The following is a 7,732-nucleotide window of genomic DNA, read 5'->3' as shown; positions in this document are numbered from 1 at the left end:
CTGAGAGCAGCTGGTTGGTTTGTTAAAGAATAATCCCGACAGCTGGACTGAGAAAGTTTTCCTCTGGAAACTCCTGCAGGTACGCGGGATGTCTGGGTACCTGAGCTGGTTGTCGTGGCAACACCTCCTCCTCCTCCTCCTCCTCCCGGGATGATGGATTACTGTTTCAGTTCCAGAACGGCTCGGCTGTCAGCGTGGTGACAACAACACGCAGCAGAGATCAGGCAAGCGGCCCAGCCTGCATGCTGATGGGCCTGCGGCTCACGCAGCGGGGTGGACGGACCGGACCGGACCAGAACCAGAACCAGAACCGGACGGACTGGACCCGCTGCGGACAGAGGCACGGAATGGATTCAGACCTGGAGGAGAAACGGAGACGAGTTTGAATCCAGAAGTCGGAACCAGTTCCAGTCTTGGTTTAAAGGAAGAATCTGAACTGAGACCCAGAGAAGGAAACTCTTCTTCTGTGGTTTCGGGTAAACAAAGTCTGGAAACGTTTTACTTCCACTAGTTTAATTAAATGTTTTAGTTTTTATTCTTTGCAGCATACTTTCTGTTTGCGTCTTGTCAGCCGCCGTGGAATACCAAATGCATGCCACACTTTTCAGATCGTGAGCTGAGCTGGACGTCGTGTTGCTGCTGCTTCTCCAGGTGTTTGCAGACAAAACTTTCTGGATTTTCTTCTTCTACACTTGGAAAGCTGCGGGGCAGAGGCAGCCAGGCGAGGCCGAAGAGTCCTCCTCTTCTTCCTCCTCCTCCTCCTCTTCCTCGTCGCCTCCAGCGCTGTGTGTGTGTGTGTGTGTGTGTGTGTGTGTGTGTGTGTGTGTGTGTGTGTGTGTGTGTGTGTGTCCCGTCAGTCAGCGAGGCGGCCATCTGCGTGAGGCGGGAGCCAGATGCAGGCGGCCGCTGCCAGCAGACATTAGGGAAGCAGCAGGGTGTCATTAAGGCGCCTCCATGATTGATTAACCGTAAACCTGCAGCAGGAGAGTCCCGCCTCACACACACACACACACACACACACACACACATGGAGCCCCCTGCTGATCTGACAGTGTAACTGCATTAGCCGCCCAGTAGGAGCAGGATGAGCAGCACAGTCAGGGTCCATCAGGACATTAGGAACGCAGCAGCAGCAGCAGCAGCAGCAGCAGCAGCAGCAGCAGTCGGCGGCGGCAGGTGATGCTGCGGGCCGGCGGCTCAGCCCGACAGCTTCAACAGAACCACAGGACCAGTTTCACCAGAACATCCAGAAAATCACAAGGCGAGAGCAAACGGTGTTGGGAAACAACGAGATGGAAGAGACGAGAAAACTTTATTTATGACGGTGCAAACGGACTGAGGGTCCAAACGGACTGAAGATCCAAACTGAAGGTCCAAACTGACGGAAGGTCCAAACTGAGGGTCCAAACTGAGGGTCCAAACTGACTGAAGATCCAAACTGAAGGTCCAAACTGACGGAAGGTCCAAACTGAGGGTCCAAACTGACGGAAGGTCCAAACTGAGGGTCCAAACTGACGGAAGGTCCAAACTGACTGAAGGTCCAAACTGACGGAAGGTCCAAACGGACTGAAGATCCAAACTGAAGGTCCAAACTGACGGAAGGTCCAAACTGAGGGTCCAAACTGACTGAAGGTCCAAACTGAGGGTCCAAACTGACGGAAGGTCCAAACTGACGGTCCAAACTGAGGGTCCAAACTGACGGAAGGTCCAAACTGACGGTCCAAACTGACTGAGGGTCCAAACTGAGGGTCCAAACTGACGGAAGGTCCAAACGGACTGAGGGTCCAAACGGACTGAAGATCCAAACTGAAGGTCCAAACTGACGGAAGGTCCAAACTGAGGGTCCAAACTGAGGGTCCAAACTGACTGAAGGTCCAAACTGAGGGTCCAAACTGACGGAAGGTCCAAACTGAGGGTCCAAACTGAGGGTCCAAACTGACGGAAGGTCCAAACTGAGGGTCCAAACTGAGGGTCCAAACTGACTGAAGGTCCAAACTGAGGGTCCAAACTGACTGAGGGTCCAAACTGAGGGTCCAAACTGACTGAGGGTCCAAACTGAGGGTCCAAACTGAGGGTCCAAACTGACGGAAGGTCCAAACTGAGGGTCCAAACTGAGGGTCCAAACTGAGGGTCCAAACGGACGGAAGGTCCAAACGGACTGACGGTCCAAACGGACTGAGGGTCCAAACTGACGGTCCAAACAAACGGAAGGTCCAAACTGAGGGTCCAAACTGACTGAGGGTCCAAACTGACTGAGGGTCCAAACTGACTGAGGGTCCAAACTGAGGGTCCAAACTGACGGAGGGTCCAAACTGAGGGTCCAAACGGACGGAAGGTCCAAACGGACTGACGGTCCAACCAGACTGAGGGTCCAAACTGAGGGTCCAAACTGACGGTCCAAACAGACGGAAGGTCCAAACAGACTGACGGTCCAAACTGAGGGTCCAAACGGACTGACGGTCCAAACTGAGGGTCCAAACGGACGGAAGGTCCAAACTGAGGGTCCAAACGGACGGAAGGTCCAAACAGACTGACGGTCCAAACTGAGGGTCCAAACGGACGGAAGGTCCAAACTGAGGGTCCAAACTGACGGAGGGTCCAAACGGACTGAGGGTCCAAACTGAGGGTCCAAACGGACTGACGGTCCAAACTGAGGGTCCAAACTGACTGAGGGTCCAAACTGAGGGTCCAAACGGACTGAGGGTCCAAACTGAGGGTCCAAACGGACTGAGGGTCCAAACTGACTGAGGGTCCAAACTGAGGGTCCAAACGGACTGAGGGTCCAAACTGACTGAGGGTCCAAACGGACTGAGGGTCCAAACTGAGGGTCCAAACGGACGGAAGGTCCAAACGGACTGACGGTCCAAACTGAGGGTCCAAACGGACGGAAGGTCCAAACTGAGGGTCCAAACGGACGGAAGGTCCAAACGGACTGACGGTCCAAACTGAGGGTCCAAAAGGACTGACGGTCCAGACTGAGGGTCCAAACGGACTGAGGGTCCAAACTGAGGGTCCAAACGGACTGAGGGTCCAAACTGAGGGTCCAAACTGAGGGTCCAAACGGACTGAGGGTCCAAACTGAGGGACCAAACGGACTGAGGGTCCAGACTGAGGGCCCAAACTGACTGAGGGTCCAAACTGAGGGTCCAAACTGAGGGTCCAAACTGACGGAAGGTCCAAACGGACTGAGGGTCCAAACGGACTGAGGGTCCAAACGGACTGAGGGTCCAAACTGAAGGTCCAAACGGACTGACGGTCCAAACTGAGGGTTAAAACGGACTGACGGTCCAAACTGATGGTCCAAACGGACTGAGGGTCCAAACTGAGGGTCCAAACTGACTGAGGGTCCAAACTGAGGGTCCAAACTGACTGAGGGTCCAAACTGAGGGTCCAAACTGAGGGTCCAAACGGACGGAGGGTCCAAACGGACTGACGGTCCAAACTGAGGGTCCAAACGGACTGAGGGTCCAAACGGACTGAGGGTCCAAACTGAGGGTCCAAACTGAGGGTCCAAACTGACTGAGGGTCCAAACGGACTGAGGGTCCAAACTGAGGGTCCAAACGGACTGAGGGTCCAAACTGAGGGTCCAAACGGACTGACGGTCCAAACGGACTGAGGGTCCAAACGGACTGAGGGTCCAAACGGACTGAGGGTCCAAACTGAGGGTCCAAACGGACTGAGGGTCCAAACTGAGGGTCCAAACGGACTGACGGTCCAAACTGAGGGTCCAAACGGACTGAGGGTCCAAACTGAGGGTCCAAACGGACTGAGGGTCCAAACTGAGGGTCCAAACGGACTGAGGGTCCAAACGGACTGAGGGTCCAAACTGAGGGTCCAAACGGACTGAGGGTCCAAACTGAGGGTCCAAACGGACTGAGGGTCCAAACTGAGGGTCCAAACGGACTGAGGGTCCAAACTGAGGGTCCAAACGGACTGAGGGTCCAAACTGAGGGTCCAAACGGACTGAGGGTCCAAACTGAGGGTCCAAACGGACTGAGGGTCCAAACTGAGGGTCCAAACTGAGGGTCCAAACGGACTGAGGGTCCAAACTGAGGGTCCAAACGGATGAGGGTCCAAACGGACTGAGGGTCCAAACTGAGGGTCCAAACGGACTGAGGGTCCAAACTGAGGGTCCAAACGGACTGAGGGTCCAAACTGACTGAGGGTCCAAACTGAGGGTCCAAACGGACTGACGGTCCAAACTGAGGGTCCAAACGGACTGAGGGTCCAAACGGACTGAGGGTCCAAACTGACTGAGGGTCCAAACTGAGGGTCCAAACGGACTGAGGGTCCAAACTGAGGGTCCAAACGGACTGACGGTCCAAACTGAGGGTCCAAACGGACTGAGGGTCCAAACTGAGGGTCCAAACGGACTGAGGGTCCAAACTGAGGGTCCAAACGGACTGAGGGTCCAAACTGAGGGTCCAAACTGAGGGTCCAAACGGACTGAGGGTCCAAACGGACTGACGGTCCAAACTGAGGGTCCAAACGGACTGAGGGTCCAAACGGACTGAGGGTCCAAACGGACTGAGGGTCCAAACTGAGGGTCCAAACGGACTGAGGGTCCAAACGGACTGAGGGTCCAAACTGAGGGTCCAAACGGACTGAGGGTCCAAACTGAGGGTCCAAACGGACTGAGGGTCCAAACGGACTGAGGGTCCAAACTGAGGGTCCAAACGGACTGAGGGTCCAAACTGACTGAGGGTCCAAACTGAGGGTCCAAACGGACTGAGGGTCCAAACTGAGGGTCCAAACGGACTGAGGGTCCAAACTGAGGGTCCAAACGGACTGAGGGTCCAAACGACTGAGGGTCCAAACGGACTGAGGGTCCAAACTGAGGGTCCAAACGGACTGAGGGTCCAAACTGAGGGTCCAAACGGACTGACGGTCCAAACTGAGGGTCCAAACGGACTGAGGGTCCAAACTGAGGGTCCAAACGGACTGAGGGTCCAAACTGAGGGTCCAAACGGACTGAGGGTCCAAACTGAGGGTCCAAACTGAGGGTCCAAACGGACTGAGGGTCCAAACGGACTGAGGGTCCAAACGGACTGAGGGTCCAAACGGGCGGAAGGTCCAAACGGACTGAGGGTCCAAACGGACTGAGGGTCCAAACGGACTGAGGGTCCAAACTGAGGGTCCAAACGGACTGAGGGTCCAAACTGAGGGTCCAAACGGACTGAGGGTCCAAACTGAGGGTCCAAACGGACTGAGGGTCCAAACTGAGGGTCCAAACGGACTGAGGGTCCAAACTGAGGGTCCAAACTGAGGGTCCAAACGGACTGAGGGTCCAAACTGAGGGTCCAAACGGACTGACGGTCCAAACTGAGGGTCCAAACTGACGGAAGGTCCAAACGGACTGACGGTCCAAACTGAGGGTCCAAACGGACGGAAGGTCCAAACTGAGGGTCCAAACGGACGGAAGGTCCAAACGGACTGACGGTCCAAACTGAGGGTCCAAACGGACTGAGGGTCCAAACGGGCGGAAGGTCCAAACGGACTGAGGGTCCAAACGGACTGAGGGTCCAAACTGACTGAGGGTCCAAACTGAGGGTCCAAACTGAGGGTCCAAACTGACGGACGGTCCAAACGGACTGAGGGTCCAAACTGAGGGTCCAAACTGACTGAGGGTCCAAACTGAGGGTCCAAACGGACTGAGGGTCCAAACTGAGGGTCCAAACGGACTGACGGTCCAAACTGAGGGTCCAAACGGACTGAGGGTCCAAACTGAGGGTCCAAACGGACTGAGGGTCCAAACTGAGGGTCCAAACGGACTGAGGGTCCAAACGGACTGAGGGTCCAAACTGAGGGACCAAACGAACGGACGGTCCAAACGGACTGAGGGTCCAAACTGAGGGTCCAAACAGACTGAGGGTCCAAACGACTGAGGGTCCAAACGGACTGAGGGTCCAAACTGAGGGTCCAAACGGACTGAGGGTCCAAACGGACTGAGGGTCCAAACTGAGGGTCCAAACGGACTGAGGGTCCAAACTGAGGGTCCAAACGGACTGAGGGTCCAAACGGACTGAGGGTCCAAACTGAGGGTCCAAACGGACTGAGGGTCCAAACGGACTGAGGGTCCAAACTGAGGGTCCAAACGGACTGAGGGTCCAAACTGAGGGTCCAAACGGACTGAGGGTCCAAACTGAGGGTCCAAACGGACTGAGGGTCCAAACTGAGGGTCCAAACGGACTGAGGGTCCAAACTGAGGGTCCAAACGGACTGAGGGTCCAAACTGAGGGTCCAAACGGACTGACGGTCCAAACTGAGGGTCCAAACGGACTGAGGGTCCAAACTGAGGGTCCAAACGGACTGAGGGTCCAAACTGAGGGTCCAAACGGACTGAGGGTCCAAACGGACTGAGGGTCCAAACTGAGGGTCCAAACGGACTGAGGGTCCAAACGGACTGAGGGTCCAAACGGACTGAGGGTCCAAACGGGCGGAAGGTCCAAACGGACTGAGGGTCCAGACGGAGGGTCCGAACGGACTGAGGGTCCAAACTGAAGGTCCAAACGGACTGACGGTCCAAACTGAGGGTCCAAACGGACTGAGGGTCCAAACTGAGGGTCCAAACGGACTGAGGGTCCAAACTGAGGGTCCAAACGGACTGAGGGTCCAAACTGAGGGTCCAAACTGAGGGTCCAAACGGACTGAGGGTCCAAACTGAGGGTCCAAACGGACTGACGGTCCAAACTGAGGGTCCAAACTGACGGAAGGTCCAAACGGACTGACGGTCCAAACTGAGGGTCCAAACGGACGGAAGGTCCAAACTGAGGGTCCAAACTGACGGAAGGTCCAAACTGAGGGTCCAAACTGAGGGTCCAAACGGACTGAGGGTCCAAACTGAGGGTCCAAACTGACTGAGGGTCCAAACTGAGGGTCCAAACTGACTGAGGGTCCAAACTGAGGGTCCAAACTGACTGAGGGTCCAAACTGAGGGTCCAAACTGAGGGTCCAAACGGACGGAAGGTCCAAACGGACTGACGGTCCAAACTGAGGGTCCAAACGGACTGAGGGTCCAAACGGACTGAGGGTCCAAACTGAGGGTCCAAACTGACGGAAGCTCCAAACTGAGGGTCCAAACTGACGGAAGGTCCAAACGGACTGAAGGTCCAAACTGAGGGTCCAAACGGACTGAGGGTCCAAACTGAGGGTCCAAACGGACTGAGGGTCCAAACTGAGGGTCCAAACGGACTGAGGGTCCAAACGGACTGAGGGTCCAAACTGAGGGTCCAAACGGACTGAGGGTCCAAACTGAGGGTCCAAACGGACTGAAGGTCCAAACTGAGGGTCCAAACGGACTGAGGGTCCAAACGGGCGGAAGGTCCAAACGGACTGAGGGTCCAAACTGAGGGTCCAAACGGACTGAGGGTCCAAACTGAGGGTCCAAACGGACTGACGGTCCAAACTGAGGGTCCAAACGGACTGAGGGTCCAAACTGAGGGTCCAAACGGACTGAGGGGCCAAACTGACGGTCCAAACGGACTGAGGGTCCAAACTGAGGGTCCAAACGGACTGAGGGTCCAAACTGAGGGTCCAAACGGACTGAGGGTCCAAACTGAGGGTCCAAACGGACTGAGGGTCCAAACTGAGGGTCCAAACGGACTGAGGGTCCAAACTGAGGGTCCAAACGGACTGAGGGTCCAAACTGAGGGTCCAAACGGACTGAGGGTCCAAACGGACTGAGGGTCCAAACTGAGGGTCCAAACTGAGGGTCCAAACGGACTGAAGGTC

The sequence above is a fragment of the Poecilia reticulata genome, chromosome 12 (genome assembly GCF_904066995.2).
Source record: "Poecilia reticulata chromosome 12, P_reticulata-male-v2, whole genome shotgun sequence".
Taxonomy (NCBI): Eukaryota; Metazoa; Chordata; class Actinopteri; order Cyprinodontiformes; family Poeciliidae; genus Poecilia; species Poecilia reticulata.
This window is presented reverse-complemented; position numbering follows the sequence as displayed.